This window comes from Callithrix jacchus, chromosome 14 (assembly GCF_049354715.1).
Source record: "Callithrix jacchus isolate 240 chromosome 14, calJac240_pri, whole genome shotgun sequence".
Lineage (NCBI taxonomy): Eukaryota > Metazoa > Chordata > Mammalia > Primates > Cebidae > Callithrix > Callithrix jacchus.
In genome coordinates, this window is record NC_133515.1 from 108,999,957 (window position 1) to 109,017,392 (window position 17,436).

At 47.3% G+C, this 17,436-nt stretch overlaps 1 long non-coding RNA gene across 41 annotated transcripts in view; it reads right to left on the reverse strand.

Annotated features, from left to right (window-relative positions):
* Window positions 1-17,436, reverse strand: part of LOC128928056 (uncharacterized) — a 119,074-nt gene that overhangs the window by 57,512 nt on the left and 44,126 nt on the right. For 12 of the 41 annotated variants that reach the window (XR_013526197.1, XR_013526206.1, XR_013526194.1 and 9 more), the window contains 3 exons: window positions 14,965-15,632; window positions 7,130-7,275; window positions 1,033-1,114 (listed from right to left, as the gene is read on the reverse strand). This is a non-coding gene — a long non-coding RNA (uncharacterized LOC128928056). Of the gene's footprint in view, window positions 1-1,032; window positions 1,115-1,814; window positions 2,026-3,268; window positions 3,416-4,618; window positions 7,276-14,721; window positions 15,633-17,436 lie in introns of those variants that run through there. The other 29 variants (XR_013526205.1, XR_013526200.1, XR_013526190.1 and 26 more) reach the window with 9 other exon arrangements.

Genomic DNA, 17,436 nt, shown 5'->3' on the forward strand with positions numbered 1-17,436 from the left:
TTCATTATTTTTTTTCACTCAGCACTTCCAATTTCCACATATAAACAGAGTCAGTGGAAAGCGTTTATTATCTAAAACTGTGCTATCTGAAATTCCCTCTACTCTTCTTCTATGGGGCCATGTTGATCCGGACCACTCCTGAATGTAAATGACACAGTCAGAGGCTTTGCAGTCCTGGGGCCCACGGTGCATTTTACATGTGCACATAAACACACAGGACGCCCTGTCTACAAACCATGTTGTCCCCAGAACGAAGTATTTAAGTGTCCCCATGGTAATGATCAGAGATAAGACTTTCACATTGTTGTGATGGCAAAGGGAGGGTACATTTGCATCTGTTAATAATCACCACTCTTTTAAACAGCAGTAACAACTCTGAGCTTTGCTTGCTTATTGATTTAACCTGTACCAAATGCCCATGTGTGCTTGTACTCACTAGGTTTTTTACCATTTAATTCTCCCCTTACGCAGACACGTGTGATGTGTGATGTTCATTCTCCTTTGAGGATTTTGTCACTAAAAGCTTTCCTCTATTGGGAAAAATGTGAAAATATTCCTCTCCATCTGCAGTCAACCCATTTGGAAATAGGAGCAAGGCTTCCACAGACTCCATTTTTTTCTTTCTATCAAGTATCCTTTGTGAGATAAAGCTCTAAGGATGGAAATTAGCCGCTTCTGTCCTGAGAATCTTCCCAACCCTATTCTTTCAAAGGGATTGTCCAGAAGTCTCTGGACCACCTCAATGCAGACACGCACGGCTGGCTGACGGCCTCGCTTCGATAGAAAGCCTTTTAAAACATGCTCCCATGGTCCTGAAAAAGGCTCTCTTCTTGGGGGCTTAGGCCCGAGGAGAGGGAGCCGGGGCTCCGGAACTGCTCGGTGCAGCTCAGGAACTGTCCTCGTGCAGATCTGAGAAGACTCCAAAGCACAGAAAACGAGGAGAATTTAAAAATCATGTTTGTTCAAGGGATGGGGGAAAGGAAAAGAACAGAAGAAGGAGGCAGGGGAAGAAATTTATAGCGGAAAGGTTACCTCGGCGATTTCTCCACCCTGGGGGTCATCCTAGAAACGTCCCTCCTCCAGGCTGGGGGTGGTGCCAGTTGCCAATAATCCTCTGTTCCCGGAAAATAAAAACCAGGCGGTTAGCAAATGTCAAGATTAAAAAAGAAAACCAGCTGAACAAGGGAACAGCCAGGATGGGCTGCTCCATGGGCGCCTGCCTCGGGAGCCCCAGCGCAATCAACAGCTCTTTAAGACGGCTGGACGTCATTTCTCTGCTTTGAAAAACCCAGCCATCTCTTGGAGAGCCAAATCGATTAGAGGCCACCTTTTGTGAACGTGATGCTATCATTGTGGTTGTAATTTATGCAAAGACATTCTGTGGCACACGATGATTAAACTATAGTCTACGAGGCAGGATCTCTATAGCCGGTTCCCCCCTCCGGATTTTGCACTTTTATCTACATTAGTATCAGGTCTGTGAAATTTTGGTGCACATGCTTTTCAGCCTGGATGACAGAACATTTCCACGTTTCTGTGTATTTTTGAGGTGGAGAGAACAGTACCGCCACTGGGAGATGCAGCCGAGCCTACCAGGTAAAGGCGATGTGATTCTTTTACAGAAAGAAAGAAAAGCAGACGGAAAGGGTTATTTCCTAAGACAGGGGTGAAGCTGTTAATAAAATAACAAAATACTAGAGAAAATAAATTTAAAAAATGAAAGCATTGTGACCTAGCTCTCTGAACATCAGAGTCATCAGCACACAGGGCTACGTGCGCAGAAAGGAGGCTCCAACGGTAACTCTGCTTCTTACCTACACAGCACTCAGCATCCTGCCTGTGGCCATAGCTAGAAAGGCGCGTCCCTGTGTCCTCGTCGGCCACCATTTTAGGGCGGTCTCTGGATACGGTAAGATGGAGGCAGACGGAGAGCCCGAGGGGCTCCCCCTGCGCGCCCTGCCAAGCTGCGCAGCCCCGCGCCTCTCCCTGGTGATGCATTATTCACCATCCCCCTTCGGCTGAGTCAGGAGGAGCCAGACGGGACCGCGCGGCGGCGAGAACGCAGACGCTGACAAAGCCTGCAAAGCCTGCTTTACCCAGCCACCGTCCCGGGACCCTGCAGGCAAAGGCGGCCCCCCGCCAAGGCACGACAATGTGGGGTTTCAATGGGCTATTTGCTATCTGGAAATCTTTGCGATGTAGCCACTCTCCGTGCACTGTTGATTCATTCCTGGGCTAGCTGCCTTTCCTCTCTCTCTCCAAATACATGGCCCTTATGAAGAATCTGTCGGGGGAGCGCAGGATGCTGCCGGCAGCTGGGGTGGGGGTGGCTCCTGCAGGGGCTGAGGGAGCCTGTGTGGCAGGTGGCTTTTTCCTCCACCCCCTTCAGCACCCTCGGAGCCTGCCCTCTGGGTCCTTCACAAAGAAACCTGCCTCCTTCAGCGTCTAAAGTTGGGGGAGTGGAGTCTGAGCTGGGAAGGAATGGGGAGCATGGTCCGGGCTGTTTCAGACCTTCCTGAGGGACCCCGGGAAAGAAGAGCCCCAGAGGGAATCCTGGACGCAGAGTGACCTGCGGGGCCTGGGCTGCGCCTGCTGTCCATCATGGCAGGAGGAGGAGGAGGGCGCAAGGCGCATGTCTGTGCGTGTGTGTGTGTGTGTGTGTGTGTGTGTGTGTGTGTGTTTAAAGAATGTCAATTCATACTGTGATCCCAGGGAATATCTTCCTAACTAGGACAGACTTGAGAATAAATAGCCCTTCCTCTCTCCCACTCACTAACACACACACGCACACACACACACCACACACGTGCACACACACTGTTAGTTACTAAAGCTAGCCTATAACGCAAGGGAAAGCTGACCTTGAGAAATGCAATTTCCAGTTCCAGCTGAAGCCCGCACGAGGAGGCTGTGCCCCAGGCTCCAGGCGGCCTGCACACCTTAGGTGGGCCACAGGGAGGAACATCCCCCACGTGGACTTGGGTGAGGGGCCCTAATGTGGCAGCTGAGATGCAATTGAAGGGCCCAGGTGGAACCATGTCCACTGGCCTGGAATGTGCACTGCAGGCATCCAGCCTTGATGAAGATCATGGGCGTGTTGAGGTTTCCCATCAACCCATGCCTCTGTCTACACACACAGGGCCTGGGAGCTGAAAAGTGTGTTTATTCTGCTCCTTTCCTCCCTCATAAATGACTGCTATCAACACTTGGAAGAAAAGCCCAAGCTGGGCCTGAGTGAATGGAAGCAGAGCGGGCAGGCAGGGCTCACCAGCAAAATCTAAGTGTGATCGCCTGTGTAAGTGATTTCCATGCTTTGGCTCCTTAACCCTTTTTGAAATGATCCTTCTCTTCCCAAATGCATTTAGGGAAGGCAGGTACAATAATCTGCTTTCCTGTCTCCTTCCTTGATCTGGCTCTATCAGAGAAAAAAAGAACGTTTAAAATATAACCAAGAGAAAAGACAGTGATCAAATTATTTCAGTGAAAGAAATCCAGTTATAAGATATAAACATGTGCATTCAAATCTTGTTATGAACATAAACCTGTCTGTGTGGGTGTGTATCTGTAGGAAATACAAGATGGATACATATCAACAATGGAAGCAGCAATGTCTCTTGGTAGTATGAAAATTAATTAATTATATTTGATTTTTTATACTTTTTAGTTTTTTTCCCAAGCAAGATACAATGAGTCATTATTGCTTCTACAATCAGAAAACAATTAGCTTAAAGAAACAGACCATCTGAACAATTACCATAAAAATTAGCAATGACACTGTTTAAAGTTCTACTCAAGTACCTTGGTGCTCTCAGCAGGCTTTCTAACTTCTCATTGTATTTATTTTAACTCAACCCAGTCTCTCTTCTGGGCTGTGAAGATAGCTGTGATATAAACGGCTAGTGATTCTCAGTGTCTGCACTTCGCTTATGTCTTACTATATGAGAATATATGACCCCAATATTTAGCTGGGCATGTGGCCATCGGAGAATGCAACGCTTTCCAGCACCTTTGCAGCTGGGTGTGGCTTAGTGACTAAGTCCCAGCCCATCAAATATGAGCAGAGGTGGTGTGTGCAACTTTATTATATGTATTATCAGAAGAGGCAGGTCACCGAGACCTTTCCCTCTTCTCTTCTTTATGTCTGAAATTCAACCAAAACAGAAAGCCATTAATGACATCCTGACCATCGCAACTCCGTGGGTCCCAGCAGGCAGACTTGCTGGAGAGCTCTGCCTGAAGCTGTGTGGGGAGGGGCTGCCATTCAGGACCATTCTTTCCCCAGGTTTGGCATCCAGGGGACCACCTGGGTCTCTGTGTCAACTACTTCTTGAGCCTTGGGGCCATATAGACAAACTGACTCTCCTACAAACTCTACAGGGCTCCTCTCTGTAACACTTTTTGATTGAAATTGCCCAAGAATTCCCTAGCTATTAGATTACTCCTTAGGAATCTTCATTTTGTACCATAACATACCCAGTTCTCTTTCTCCATTTTTATCCCCCTCAAAACAACCACTGCCAGCCCCCTTATAAACTGGGGGAAGCAGGTGAATGTTCCACTTTCCAAAGCTCTTGGAGCCTGTGTCTGAAATGCTTCCCTACTCAGTGACGGTATTTACCTCAGCCTGGAATTTCCTTCCCAAGTCACCTTCCTGGGTCTGCCCTGGGCCAACACATGACTTGGGTTCCAAGGTCTGCAATAAGCTTCTGGTAACAGCCACTGTTCCGCACTAACTGGCTCTCAGGGACCTGTTAAAGGATGCTTGTTTCTCTAGAAGATTCATGCTCGTTTCTCTAGAAAATTCCAGAGCTCTTTGGGTCCCCACCAGCCAAGACTAGAAAAGCCAAGTGAAGTCTCCTATCTGAATCTCTTGCTTTTGCTCTTGATGAAGAGCCATGCTTTTCTCCTCCTCCCCCTTTCTTATCACCACTGGTTAGGAATATCTACAAGGAGTTTCAATCCAGTTGTGCAAAACTTTGGGTTGAGGATGTCCCAGCTTTGCCTGGCCACGCCCAGGCTAGGGAGACCAAGCCACGCCTCCAGCCTCACATCTCCGTGTCCAGAGCGTCCGCCCCTCCCCAGAGGGATTTAGGTAGGTGGCTTGCACCATCTGTGATCATCAACTGATCCCAAACCTGTTGTAATTATGACAAGTTTCTCTGAGTCATGGTCATCAAAGATTCTTTTTGAGTTCACAGCTATCCTAAATGTGGGTCTCTGTGACACACCATCATGTGACACTTTCTGTGGCCTCAGACACTGACCATTGATGTAACTTCCCAGTAGGATGTCTCAGGTAAGGCTCAAATCTCCATCCTCTGCCCAGGCCTCCTGGTTGTGGAAAACGCCTTGGATTTGGGCGAACTAGTCATTTCCACAAAGGCAGAGGCTTCATTCCCGTGCCTACTATGAATCCTATGCTTCGGGTGACAAGTCCTCATTCCTTGTCCCCAGGCATGCTGGCAACATGGACCCCGGTGCCATTCATCTCCACTCCAGATGAAAGCTGTAGTTTCTTAGAAATTCACATGTGGAAATGGGGCCTTGGCATCAGCTTCCACATCCTTTCTTCTTCAGGAGAATTCATCTTCTGGGCAAATTCCAAATAACTTCAGAGTCCACCAGAAGATCTACGCTGGGTCGTGATTCCTCCCAACTGAGTAAATTGGATCCTAATTTCTCTCCAACCTCCTGGCTGCAAATTTATCTCAATCATGTCTTCAGCCGTTCCTCCTGCACTTGAACACAATTCCCAGCGGTTCTGTAGAGTCCAAACACCAAAGGGAAAGTTCTCCAACTGTTCCCATGGAGGTACTCCCTGTCTGTTTTAGATAAGCTGACTGAGCTGAGTTTGGACACAGGGATGTGTTATCACTGTCGCCAAGGATGTGACACTCAATGTCCAGGGTCCTCACATTTTTCATGACCTCTATGTACATGGGGCCGTCTTGTCCCCAGGCCTTGGGGTACAACAATTGCAACACCATCAACACCAAGCATACCTTCTGCATGCCCACCGCCTGGCTGCTCTTCTTTCTCATCACAGAAAACGTCACACCATAACTCTTTCCTCCACTGGCAGCGTCCAGCCTGCTTTCTTTCAGAAAACCCAGTCTTTCACAGATAATGGTTTGTCTTGTCTCCTGGTGGCCTGGACACTTCTGCTTTTGATCCTGTGCCCCAAAACATGAGCAACCCAAAGGCAAGAGAGCACGCACACTTGGCCACAACAGAGGGAGAAAAACATCACAGCATCTCAGGATCTTCTTTTACAGGTGTTGATATCAGCACTGCGTCTGTATTTAGTCGATGGGCTTTGGTGAAGGAGCCTATCTTTGCTCTCCTTCAACTCTGTTAACAGAAGTGTGAACATTGAAGAACGTGGCATCCATGAGTGCAGGAGGCCAGTGGGGGTGTGAGACAGTTGGGACAGGGTTGGTTATCCCTTGCCTAGTTGTTCACTTGAGAGTAATTTACAGGATCTTTGTTTGTGTTTTGACTGCTTGGGAGCTCTCTTCTACCTGGAGTCTCATATTTGGTGAGATTGCTGCATAAAGGCAACATTTCTTCTTTTTTTTTTTTTTTTTTTTTTGAGATGGAGTTTTGCTCTTGTTACCCAGGCTGGAGTGCAATGGTGCGATCTCGGCTCACCGCAACCTCTGCCTCCCCGGTTCAGGCAATTCTCCTGCCTCAGCCTCCTGAGTAGCTGGGATTATAGGCACGTGCCACCATGCCCAGCTAATTTTTTGTATTTTTAGTAGAGACAGGGTTTCACCATGTTGGGCAGGATGGTCTTGATCTCTTGACCTCGTGATCCACCAGCCTCGGCCTCCCAAAGTGCTGGGATTACAGGCTTGAGCCACCGTGCTTGGCCCAGGCAATGCTTCTTTACAGAGCTTGCTGGCCACTGGTGAGCCAGACTACTTCTCTTCCTTTAGCTAGCATTGCATTTCTATTCTTTTCAGAAATTAACAGAGTTTAAGACAGTCAGGTCTCAGCATATAATCTCAATTTCTGTCATCAAATCATCTCGCATCACTTATAAGAATCATCCCAATATTGTATCTGCATGTTCTCCTCTGACAGCACATGCCTTTTCTGTACAACAAAATGTCGCCCTAGGTCTTACCTTGACAAAAGCTACCTCAAGCACTCTGAGGGCCTCAGGAGGTGCAGGAGGGACTGTAAAGCCTGCTGATGGGACTTTGGGTGGACCAGCAACAGGAATGATGGTGGGGAAGGCCTAGAAATGATTCCCTTCTGAGACCAGGCAGCCTAAGGAGAAACCAGAGAAATGCATCACATACAAAGGAGGCAGCAGTGCTGTCTCCATAAATCGCAGCCCGTGGGCCTTTTAATGTGTCAGCGTAACCCGCCGTTAACCATATTTAATTGCTATCTACAGTAAGTTCCGTAGATCATTACCATAGCAGTCATTTTTCAAAGATCCTCGTTAGCACAGGACTAGCGAACACAATAAAAGACGTGACAGGACATGGATAGAGAAATGCGGTGGAGACAGAGCTCGCGCAAGGCAGCCAGCTCGCAGAGGAAACCCCCTCTATTTCCTGGTTCCCTCACACCCTGAGGTGGTGTCCACAGTGCCTGACTAGAGCGGAAAAGGGCTGACGACACCGAAGTCCACACGTGAAGTGCCTGAAAATAGCACCTTCCTACAAACACTTAGGCTGGCAATCCATCCATTTGGCAGGTATATATGTACTGTGAGCCCACCTGGAACCAGATGCTCTGCTAGGACACTGAGATTCAAGGTCAAGGGAGGCAGGGTCCCCATGGACCTTGCAGCTAGGGACAGAGCTAATAGCAGGAGACAGTCCAGTCCAACTCACTTGCTTTCTTTCAGTGACTTTATTTTCCATTTTGTTGTTACTTTTTTTTTCAAGTCTCGTGTTGGAATTTGGATTATGCTACTTTATTTTTTCCTGTAAGATGCTTTTCGGATAATCAAAGGCCCATTCTAACCCCTCCATGACCTGCAGCTCCTTAGAGGTGAATTCTCCTTTTATGGAGTCTGCTCCTCCTCACCATGATGAGTCTCCACAGGAGCTGTTGGCTCACCTTCCTTAGGAGTCATTCTCCCATGGAGTCTCAGCAATGCCTCGAGTTCTGCAGGCATCTTCAGTGGGGCAATGATTTTTGTGCTGGGCTCAAGGCCTTCGGGTTGGAGTCTGTTCCAGACCAGCTTTTACCTTAAATTCCTGCTCAGATTTTCCCAACAGCACAGGCAGTGCCACATTTGGGGTCCTGACTCTACTGTGTGACTCCTGTTTCACCCCAGGCCCAGGCCCAGCATGAGCTTTTGAGATGCATTCCTTGCTACAGAAGGCTAAGCCCTGCTGGTTTCTATTCAGAGACACAGGGACTCCACCCTGGCTCCTGGCTTTAGAAAGCTGCTCATCCTAACGTTCATTCTACACAACATCTGCAGGCCCCAGACACCCCCAGGCAGACGTTAGGTTCTCAGCCCCTGAGATGCAGCTCTCGTCGCAACAGCTCATAAGATTCTGTCCTCTGGCATGAGAAAATGTAATTTTTTGTGCTTTTAAAGTATGCCTATGTGATCTTTTAAATGATCTTTTCTTGATGCTATGAGCATTCGGTTAATGGGTTCAAATGTAATGCATCTTTTAAAATGTGCCATACATGACCCAGTATTTCTCTGCGTTTGGAGTGTGGAGCTGCAGGTGAAAGGGTGTGTTCCACATTTGCCCCCCACCCCATCCTCATCACACAAATTCACCCTCTACCTTAAAAGAGAGAACCTGGACCTTCGACAGGAAACAAGCCGGACAGTCACGGGGCCAAACTCAAATCAAATGTAAATATTTAACTTCCTACTGTTAAAAGCAGAGTGGGCCGGCAGTCACTCCCAAAGGAAAAGGTACAATAGTGTGTCGGGAGCACTGGCCTTACGGCTTCTTGGACCTTGGCTAAGACCAAGTGAAGACCACTGGCTTTGGGCTCCGATACCCCAGGAGAGTCCTAGTTTCAGGCCCACGTGTTGTGTGACCCTTGACCCCTCATTCAGTTCTCATGCACTTCAGTCTCCTAAGCCATGCGAAAGGGACATAGGATATCTCCAGAGAGCAGAGGCGAAGGCTGGAATGTTTATGTAAAGCAGCTGCACTATATCTGGCACTTAGCATGGGCAAATAAAAGTGGCTTAGCTTCTCCTTCATGGGAACAAAGACTAGAATGGTTTGTATTCTGGCTTTCCTGAAACCGTGCTGCTGAGCAGGGCCCAATCTCTAGTTCAGCTCACTTCAGAAAGCCAAAGGCAGAAACCTGCAGGACCAGAGAAGGAGCTTGGCCACACAGCCCCTTCCTCCTGATGCCGCATGGCTGGTCATCGTGGTCACAGCCTGCCTGAGCCGGTGGAACAGAACTTGGTTGGACTTTTGAAGACAGCCTTACAGAAAGATCACCCGGTAAAGGGGCAAATGCGCGTGTTTTGTAATTAGATCAGTTGGGTTTCCTAATCAGCCAAGCTGTTTATGCTGTGGCCTTGGCAACAGGCTGCCCTTCTTTTTACAGAGGGGATGGCGATGCCTGGTCCCAGAGGAGCGCTGTGAGCTCCCTGGCATGGATTACAGTGCTTAGCGCAAAGCGCTGTTAAATGGGAGTCTCTCTTCTAAAACCACGTTTCAAAAAGCAGTCATTCATTCCAAGCAAGGCTCTCAGTTTAGGTGAATCAAGTAATCATAATTTCTCTAGAACTTCTTTTCCTACTGTGAAAGTTTAATTTTTGTCTGTTTTATTTTATTGAGACAGACCCTCACTCTGTCACTCAGGCTAGAGTGCAGTGGCACTATCTTGGCTCACTGCAGCCTCTGCCTCCCAGGTTCAACAGATTCTTCTGTCTCAGCCTCCCAAGTATCTGGGACTACAGGCACCTGCCACCATGCCCGGCTAATTTTTGTATTTTTAGTAGAGACAGGGTTTCACCATATTGGTTAGGCTACTCTTGAACTCCTGACTTTGTGATTCACCCACCTCAGCCTCCCAAAGTGCTGGGATTATAGGCGTGAGCCACCACGCCTGGCTTGTCTTTGTTTTTTATTGATACATATTAGATGTGCATATTTTGGGAGTATATATAATTCAGCACATTCACATAATCAGATCAGGGTAATTGGGATATCTGTCACCTTAAATATTGATCTTTTATTGATGCTAGGAGCATTAGGTCAATGGGTAGAAATGTCAAGTTCGAGAAAAATAAGAAGACCTGGTCTTCAGTACATCATGGTGGTTACAGTTAACGTGAACTGGTTGTACATTTCTAAATTGCTACGAGAGAATACTTTCAACACCTTTTCTGTTTGCTTACTTTGTTCTGAATTCTAATAAACTGATATATCAGCCCCTGCAGTAGCCAAAATAATGTCTTCCCCAAAACTCACTTCAGGAATGTGACCACGATGGTTGTGATCTGCAGAACCTGCTCTTGGTGTTTGCAAAAGAAAAGCTGTTAGGCGCGCCACAATTCCTTCTCCTCGCAGGTGAGTCAGTCCTAGAGGACAGAATAGCTTGGGAGCTCTAGTGAACTCCTTCCACCAGCTCAGCCTTGACTCAGAGTCCAGTTCACAGCTCACAAGCTCCACCGCCGAGATAAAACTCTTCAAATGCTCATTTTTTTCTTAAAGACAGAGTTTCGCTCCTATTGACTAGGCTGGCATGCAGTGGCACAATCTCAGCTCACTGCAACCTCTGCCTCCCTGGTTCAAGCAATTCTCCTGCATCAGCCTCCCTGGTAGCTGGGATTACAGGCATCCACCACCACACCTGGCTAATTTTTTTGTATTTTTAGTAAAGACAGTATTTCACCATGGTGGCCAGGCTGGTCTTGAACATCTGACCTCAGGTGATCTGCCCATCTTGGCCTCCCAAAGTGCTGAGATTACAGGCGTGAATCACTGCATCCAGCCTAATGCTCAGGTTTTTATTTCTTGTATATGTCAAGTGAGGACAATAAGAATTTCTTCGAAGTGTTAGAAGCTAATGCATGTAAAGCATTTATAAGAATTTTTGGCACCCAGCAGATGCTCAGAACTTTAAACTCATAATATTAGCATTGCTACAAAAATAACATTGATAAAAACCAACAACATTTATATTGTGAGAAAGTCATAATAATATACATCAAAAAATACTAATAATATACAATGGCTTTCCCATATGCCATTTGTATGGCCAGAAAGCCAGACACAGCTCCTGGCCTCCTCCTGCTATTCAGACGACATTGCTTAGATGCAAACTTAACTGAAAGAACCACTTAACAGGTTTGTCACCCTAAGCAAACGCTAGTGTTGAAGAAATGTTCTCAGGTGATTTAAAACACAGTCCAGAATACCTGGTTATGGTTTTTCAAATGTTTGCAATACAAGGCCTGCCTCTGTGCTGAGCTCCCAGAGAGAACGTTTATAATAGACGCAGTTTTTCCTATTAGCAATGGAACATATGCATTTGCAGGCCGACTGGCAGGCTCTATTATTGGAGGCAAAATCTCGTAAACAAAACGTAAATGTAAAGGAGTGTTTGTACCAGCTGCAAATGGGCTACTGGTTTGATGCCACAGGGTAAGTTGTTAGCAGGTGACGTCAGACTATGGATTAGTTAGGGTGACATTGTTAACCGAGAAACAGGGGAGATCTTGGCCTTTGAAGGCTAGACTCCTTCCTCTATAGAGCTGTTTTCTCCCCAAAATCAAAACCTTGCCCCGGACCGAGTCTGGATCTCTGAGGATAGGACCTGGCCATGTGTGTTTTACACAAAGAATTCAAATCTGGACTCCAGGACCCAATTTTGTACATGGGAGTTAGTGTCAGAGAGATAAAGGAGCTTGCCAGCAGTCACCCATCTCATTAGTGTCACCGCAAGAAGTGGAACCTATGGGCTTTTGGCCCCTGGTCTGCAGCAGTTTCTGTAACACTAGTGCATATGAAACCCAGGAAGTGGGTCCTTGGAGGTGGGCAGCCCAGCAAGACCAGGCCTTTGGGAGCACGCGGATGCCAGCCAGGAAGAAACGCCCATGGTGGCCTCTGTGTCTCAGTTTTAGGAGGGGAACCCCACCGCCAGATGGTTCAGGTAATGGTGGCTGCATGGGAGTGTGGTGGTGGCTGGGGAAGACGGAGGTCATTCCCTCACGAGACCTGCTAAGGAGAGCAGCTGACACAACCCTGCCGCTGTTTTTGACTCTTTTTTGATGGATTGAGGATAAGGGGATGTAACTGCAGCCACCAGTGTGGAGATTCCCTGGATTCTTAAAGTCACAATTTATTAAGGACATAAAGGGGTCTTCATGTATTCTAATGCCCCAATTTCACAGGAGAAGAGGCAGTCCCAGGGAAGGCAGGTGGCTTGTTCAGTTTCAATCAGCCAGCGGCTGGCAGAGTTGAAACCAGAACTCAAGTATTAGGGCTCCAGTCCTGTCGCTCATCCATCCCACTAAATAATTATAATAGCATGTGCTCGTGTGGCTGGGCATGTGCTCATGTGGTGGCCGGGCATGTGCTTATGTGGCCGGACATGTGCTCATGTGGCCGGGCATGCCTGTAATCACTGCCGTAGATAGGGACGGATGATACCCACTGTCCCTAAAGCGTGCAGCCCTATTGTCTCCTTCCTGCAGGGCCACCAGGGTCAGAACCATCTGCGTCTGTGCTCACATGCAGAGTACTGGGTCTGCCCCAGAGGTACCGACTCCGAAACTCTGAAGCAAGTGATAGCTGGGTACTCCAATGTCAGAGAAACCTCAAGATAAAGTTCTGGGATATTGTGCAACTCTGTTGAAGAACAGAAGATATACAAGAAAGATTGACCTAAATGTGGCATCAGTTATTTCGTTGAAGAATCATCAATTGAGTGCGTACCGGTTTATAGTGTCCACTGACCACTATGCTGGAAACAGAAGTCCACAAGCCAACCACATTCCAGCTGTGAAGAAATGCATCTGGACAGCCATGGAAGGCCCTGGCTGCCTGGTACCCGGGCCGGGGTGTGTGCCAGGGCAAGAAGGGAATGGGTGTCAGAGAAGAACAACTCTTGATGGTGCCCAGGAAGGGCAGCTGCTCCTCAGAAGCAGTGCTCATGGAGCCACGTTGCCATGGATACAAACAGTGTCTGGTTACTGACAGGAACACGATTGTTAGGATGGTTCTGAAATGTTTTTGTCCCAAAGGTGGAGACCTGACCAGACCAAATGACTCTTGGCTGAGGTGGCTAACCCTCTACTCATATGGTGTCTTAGGGCAGCAGTGCAACCTCAAAAGACATTAAATAAGACCAAACTATGGAGACAGTAAAACGATCAGGGGTTGTCAGGGGTTGAGGGGGCAGGGGGATGAGGGAATAAGTATCAGTGGAGCACAGAGGACTTCAGGGTAGTGAAACTCGTCTCTGTGACACTACAGTGGAGGAGCCATGTCATGATACATTTGTCCAGACGCCTGGAATGTTCAAGAGCAAGAGTGCACCCTGGTGTCAACGAGGAACTTGTTGTGATGGGGACGTGCCAGTGTGGGACACCACTTATAAAAGGTGTGCCACTCTGGGAAGGAACGCTGACAACGAAGGAGGCAGGGCGTGTTTGTCGGAAGGACAGGAAGAATATGGAAAATCTCTGCACCTCCTGCTCAGTTTTGCTCTGAACCTAAAACTGCACTCAAAAGCTTCTTTTTTTTTTTTTTTTTCCTGACCGCTCTGTCACCGAGGCTGGAGAGCAGTGGTGCAATCACGGCTTACTCAATCTCAGCCTTCTAGGCTCAATGGATCCTCCTACTTCAGCCTCCCGGGTAGCTGGGACTACAGGCACGCACCACCACACCTGGATACTTTTTAAAATTTTTTAGAGACAGGGTTGTCTCTAAGCTGGTCTCGAAATCTTGGCCTCAAATGATCCTCCCACTTCGGCCCCCAAGTGTTGAGTTTATAGGCATGACCCATGGTGCCTGACCTTAAAAAGTCTTTCAATAAAATAAAGATTTCTGAACTGTTTTTTTAAATATGTTGTCTCACAGTGCATAAAAGTTATATTATCAAAAGTCAGCTTTTGGTGAACGAAGGCTGCCGGATTGATTAGAAATTAGGAGAAGGGGTTAGGCCTTTGAGTTTCTCACTGCATCTGATAAACTCAGAGAAACTGCCACCTCTCTCTAAGCCTCCCATCACCTGCATTAGGAAGGAGATACGTGGGCTGCTAAAAACCCTCTTCAAGCTCTGATGTTTCAGGACAAGGATAATTGCTTATTAGAAACAACAACAAACCAAGCAGAATCTCACGGACTACAAAAGCAAAGCAGCACAGCTTCCGAAAAGCCATAGAGACGTACTTTTTGGAACATAACAGCCGAGCACACGCAACAGCTCAAGGTCCGTAACTCAGCATATGTAAAGTTCGTAAATTAATGTAATAGGAGGCAGGGTAACATCTGTTCTGTAGTACCCAGCACTGGGGATTTGGATATTTGAGAAGAGGCTCTGCACATAGTAAAGTCAGCCTAGGAACATGTGAGCTGTATTTACAGTGAAAAGGTCTGCATCTCTAACTATACACATCTGCTCCCAGACAGCTGAGACGGGGGCCGCAGACTCCACCGAAGGGGAAAGCCCCTCCCGGAGAAGCGGCTTGCTAACACATCAGAATGGAGCCATCTGCCCTTCCCACTGTGTGCGCTCCACCAGCCACTTATTCGTGCTTACCAGCCGGCAGCCTACACTGGCCCTGGCATGTGCCTGTCCCCAGTGGGCAAGGCCATGACAAAGCCACTGCTGATCACCATTAGTGGTCAAGTCCCATGGTGGTTATTTGAAGAATGTTTGCTTAATTTTATATCGAAGTAGTACTTTCTTCTCCCTCTGGGAAAAAACAAACAGATAGTATCTTGGAGCAATGAAGAACATAATCAAGTTTATATATGGGCCACAAAGAAACTGAATAGTTACCTCCTACTTAAAAGAGTATCCTGAGCCACTGTGAAGTGGTCCTTTTATCCTGTGGTCTGCAGTTGAAATGGCAGCATTACCAGAGAAGAGCTGTAAAAACATGCATGCTGAGTTGCTGCTGCATCCTGATTGCCCAAGAGAGGGAAGGAGGAGGAGATGAGAAGGGTTGAATCGGCTCTCTGACATGCCAAAGAGATGAAGGGGTCTCCCCCAAAGCTCTGAGGGCTTTTAAGAATTGGATGTCCGCTGGTATTTCAAAATAGTGCTGGGTATCCGTAATTCCCAAGGCAATTCACAGGGGTTCAGAGTTGAAATCTCTGCTCTCGGATGTCACAGATGAGCCTTCTCAGCAGGTTTGACAAACACCTTCACAGCCTCAAAATGGAGCAGCCACCATGACAAGTGATAGGATTCATCAGCCGCTAAAGGAAAAAGCTAAGTTTTGAGGCTGAGGACCAAACTGGTTAAAAATATGGTCACTCTCAGAGTCAGTAAGAGAGAAATATGGAAAAAGAAAACTTGTTGAATACAGAGCGCAAATCAGTAGACATAACATGGAAGAATGCAGGCTGCCAGGTAATCCTAAGGTAGAGGTAGACTCATCTGCAAGTGGCTTCCTCCAGCCTGACACCTGAAAAAGTGTTGCTTTCTCCCGTTTACTCTTTCTCCTGTTTATTGAAAGGGAAGAAAAGAAGAAAAACAAAATGTTAGTAGTTGACTATGTGTCAACACTATTTTGGACATTTCCCTAAATTATATAATTTAATATTCACAACTCTCTCGGATGAGTAGATATTAATATAGTTATTTGCATTTTACCAATAAATGCTAGTAAAATGTAAATTACGAAATACCTCCAGAGATAATATGTGGCTTGCTCAAAGACAAAACAGCTAAGAGACAGCAAACCCAAGCTTTAAGCAGGTTCTATCTGAAAGCCTTTTGTCTTTTCCCTAAGGTACACTCAATTGATGTTTGAGTCTCCCATTTATCTTGTTTCATGAAAGAACGGTCTAAGTCCGTGGCTTCTTCCCTATCCAAGAGGGAAATGAACAGTCATGAGACCAAGATCCCCTGGGATCTTCCAGAAGGTAAGCCAAAGCTCTGTCTATTCCTAGCTCCATTGCTGCCAGATCCCATAGATCGTGGGATGGGAGTTCTGTCTCTGAGCTCCACCCATTTAAATCTTACCAGATTAAAGTTCTCACTCCAATAAACTCATCTCTATGACCTTTCCTTTTGAAAATTGATTTTATTTTTTAAGAACAGTTTTATATTTTAAAAATATAGAGAAGGAGCTCCCCATTATGGAAAACTAGTAAGCAAGAGATCCCCAGTCGTTCACATTCCCACCAAGGCCTCTTGCAATCCTAGCCATGGGTGAGCCCCTTGGCCCTTGTGGACCCTTATTCTGGTATAGAGAGCTGCCTGCCGTCTATGTGATGGCATTGTCTCAGGGAGAGAGTTTGCACTGGGTGCCAAACAGCCCCAACGTCCAAGTAACTGTAACGTGATGCCATTCAGAGAAGCTCAGTCCATACAAGACTAAATCCCGCCCTGAGGACCAACAGCCCCTGACCTTTCACATACCTGGAGCCCCACTGACATTCCCCTGCAATCACCCACAGGGCTGCAGCATTGCAATGCTGGCTGGACAGAGTGGTGCGGCTGGGCCAACAGCACTCTAACCCACACAGCATCCTACACTCTGGAAAATGGGTGGTGCAGCGCAGCAGGAGGCTGCCTTATAAACGAAGGAAGGGTGTTATCCCCAAAGTTTGAGAGCTGCCTGCCATAGACCACTGCCACTGACAGCAGCCCAATCTCCTCCAATGGCAGGGTGGTCACCTACCTGAATGTGACTTTAGGGGACTCGGATACCAGCCCAGCCACCAGCCAGCCACGACAGGCATCTGTGCAAGCCATGTGGGGGCTATAAGTTGGCCCACCACCACCACTGGCACTACCAATGCCATGCACACCACCCAGGGGCCCAAGGAATAGCACCCACAATCCACCAGTGGTACCGCTGGTGCCCAAGGACCAGACTTCCTGGAGTCCCTGTCCCCAGGAAAGTCTTGGCCCAGCCTCCAATACCAACTGCCACCTAAGCCACTGAGGAATTCACAAACACCACTGATGTTGATTACAGTTAAAGAATTCATGCAGAGACCACACTTCTGCACCCGCCCAGACTAAAAGTGAAAGCACCCTGCCCAATGCACACTGTAGATATATCTTTATAAAAAATATTTTCTTTTGAAAGATTCTCATCCAATCTGTAACATTGCACAAAATGGCTGGTATATTAGATGTGCAGATACCAACATAAAGACACAAAAACTAAAAAGCAGACTGGGTGCAGTGGCACATGCCTGTAATCCCAGCTACTTGGGAGGCTGAGGCAGGAGAATCATTTGAACCAGGGAGGCAGAGGTTATAGTGAACCGAGATCACACCATTGCACTCCAA